Raw genomic sequence first — 3417 nt, 5'->3', positions numbered from 1 at the left:
ATTAAATTCAATGACTCATCCATGTTAAAAGCTTTTAGTAAATTAAAAGCATTAGTAGATTTTAACCGGGAAGATGGCAGATTTCGTAAAAGCAGGGTTCGCCTCCTCTGAGGTCTGCATTGAAATTACAACCAAATAATAAAATAATCAACGTGGAGAATCACCTGAAGTCCAACTGATCATAACACTTACAACAGATAATATAAAGAAGGAGCCACAAGGAAGCTGGTAGGAGGAGTAAAGTCACAAATCCCATTGGACTTGTACCAGCAGGTGGTGGAGGAGCAATGGAAGGGAGAGCAAGGCTGTGGCGGCTCTCTTAAAGGAGAGGGGATCCTGGTCTCATTTGCGGGGCTCCCAAGCCCACTGTCCCAGCCTAAGAAACAGGAGATTTCCAATAACTCTGACTGTAAAAACCAGAGGGGATTCTGTCCATCTGGGTGAGATGGAAAAAGCCTGAAACCCTAGACACCCCTTTGAAAGATCTGTGCACAGGCTTTCTGACTTGTGGACACACTTGGGACACCGGCCATGGGTCAGAGGTTTGTGTGGGATTCATTCTGAGAAAGTCTGCATTACCTTGTGCCAGAAAAAGGGATGGAAGGGCAGACATCATTGTGCCTTAGTCCTGCCTCCCGACCTGGCAAGCTAAAGACCATGCCAGCTTGACTGCTCAGATCCCTCCCACAGGGCCATTAAGAAGTGCTGGCCTGAGGGGATTAGCCCACCCTACCCAACCTGCAGATTGCCTGGGCTTTAGTTGCTGGATGGCTGCCATGCCCTGCGCCTATTTAGGGTCAAGTATTTGAAACTGGCAGCCAGCACTGTGAGCATGCATTTCCAAGATAGGGTCAGATGGATTGCTGTTGCTAACATGAACTTGGGCAGATCTCGAGGATCTGTGGGCCAGTCCCAGACAGCAGCTGGTATTGCTGTGATCTGGGACTTCTATAGAAATGCATGGATGGTTACCAAAGTTGCAGCAAGAATGAGACAATATTGATTTGACTGCCATTTTCTTTCTGAGGCTCTGCGCCACCCAACCCACAAATTGCCCCTGGTGGCCCATTGACAGGGACCTGCCACAGGCCTGCCCCTCCCCACTAGGTCTCTAAATTCACATAGGCAATAAACTCTGGCTAGCACAGGGCAGGCACTGCACAGAAATCAGTGGCAGACAGACCTCTGCTGCCTGCAAGAGTTGTATTATTGCGTCCCGGGATTACAGGGGTCTGTGGGACCACTCCAGACAGCAGTTGATCTGTGACTACAGTGGGAACACCAAAGCACACAAGTTGCAGCCAAACAGAGGCTGTATTGACTTGATGGTGCTTGTCTCCCTGAGATTACTACTTCATCCAAGCCACAAAGTGCTTGCAGACCATTGACAAGCGGCCCCTGTGCCCCAGTTGGCTCTGGGGTTGTACATTCTGCTCAGGCAATAGACCTTGGGTAGTGCAGTGAGCGCATTTAGGGGAAAACAGTCATGAGCATCTAGACCACTACTGCCTGCACAAGCTGCAATATCTCTTGAGGGGATCATAGAAGCTGATATTGGCCTGCAGGCCCTTGACTCCTTGAGCTCCTGCCCCATCCAATACACAAAGTGCTTGCCGCACATCAATAGGCAGCTGCCCCTGCCCTGAAGTGGTACATTCAGGATCAAGGTGAGCAGCAGCTGACCTTGCTATAATTGGAAACTTGTATGAGGAGCCACAGAGACAGCACTGGCATTTAAACTGATACTGCAGTGGGAGGGGGAAATTTACTCAATAGACCCAGAAGGCTCCCAGGGTCCCTGCACCACCCAACATGCATATCACCCAAAGGTTCTTCCAGTTTCAGAGACTTACAGGCAACTGACGGGCAGTGTCAGGCCTTAGGGAGTACTGGTCCCTCTACTAAACTGCCCTAGGTCAGGGGCGGGGGATAACCAACCGCTGCCTAAAGCGTTGTTTCTTCCACTTACCTATAGATCCAGCATAGGCAACAACCATCTGTGGATCACTTTGTAATTTCCACAGGGTGACCATGAGTAATCAAAAGCAGCAGCTGACCTTGGCCTATAGGGTAGCCCCACCCAAGGAGCCACAAAAACAACTCAACCATAGGCTGGCACCTCCTGATTAGGCTCATTAGTAGTACACACAAAAGGTGGTTACAACAAGTACACAAGCCTGCTAGGGCGAATCCCACTCAGTGCGATCAGCCCCTATACAGCAATTCTTACCCTGTGGATGCAGTCAATTTCCAAAATTAGTCAGCCTGAGCTTTAATTCCATCCACCTATGTACTAACAAAAAATAAGGGATTGGCGACAACAGATGATCACACATAACCCACACAAAGATCACGTCCAGAGTACCCCCCAGCATAGGGGGATCAAGGAAAGTGTGCCACTGAGCCACACAGAACACCTTCCACATTAGGCCATCTGGCTAAGGCTAAGAGACAAAACAAATATTTATGACACATAAAAATGTACACAGAGAGGCTAATAAAATAAGAAACCAAATATATATATATATAACAAATGAAACAACAGGAGGAAACTACAAAAAAATAAGGTAAATGAAATGGAGGCAAGCAACCTACCAGAGACAGAGTTCAAAATAATGGTTATAAGGATACTCAATGAACTTATGAGGAGAATAGATGAGCAAAATGAAAACATCAACAAAGAAATAGTAAGCATAAAAAAGAACATTGAAACCACAAAAAAGAACTGGACACAAATAAAGAATACAATAACTAAAATGAAGAATACACTAGAATAATCCAACAGTAGATTAGACAAAGCAGAAGATGGAATCATCGAACTGGTAGTCAGGTAGCAGAAAAAAAAATCAGACTGACAAAAAGAAAATAAAGTTTTTTTAAAAAATGAGGATAGTTTAAGAGACCCCTGGGACAGCATGAAGCCTAACAATATCCTCATCATAGTAGTACCTGAAAGAGGAGAGAGCGAACGCTTGAGAATCTATTAGAAGAAATAATGACAGACAACATCCATAACCTGGCAAAAGAATTAGTTATACACGTTCAAGAAGCACAAAGAATCCCAAACCACAGGAATTCAAACAGACCCACACCAAGACACATCATCATTAAAATGCCAAAATTACAGAGGGGATCTTAAAACAGCAAGAGAAATGTATCTAGTTACTTACAAGGGTACCCCCATAAGAACGTCTACTGATTTTTCAATGGAAACTTTGCAGGCCAGAAGCCACTGGCAAGAAAGATTAAAAGTCATGAAAAACAAGAATCTATGACCACAAATACTCTATCCAGCAAAGCTTTTGATTTGCTGGGAATAGCTTAAGGAATTCATCACCAACAAGCCAGTATTACAAGAAATGTTAGAGACTTCTGTAAAAAGAGAAGGGGTAAGAAAGGAAATAAAAATAACAAATA

The sequence above is a fragment of the Rousettus aegyptiacus genome, unplaced genomic scaffold (assembly GCF_014176215.1).
Source record: "Rousettus aegyptiacus isolate mRouAeg1 unplaced genomic scaffold, mRouAeg1.p scaffold_m13_p_9, whole genome shotgun sequence".
Classification (NCBI taxonomy): Eukaryota; Metazoa; Chordata; class Mammalia; order Chiroptera; family Pteropodidae; genus Rousettus; species Rousettus aegyptiacus.
The sequence above is the reverse complement of the archived record's forward strand: the minus strand, read 5'-3'. Positions refer to the sequence as shown.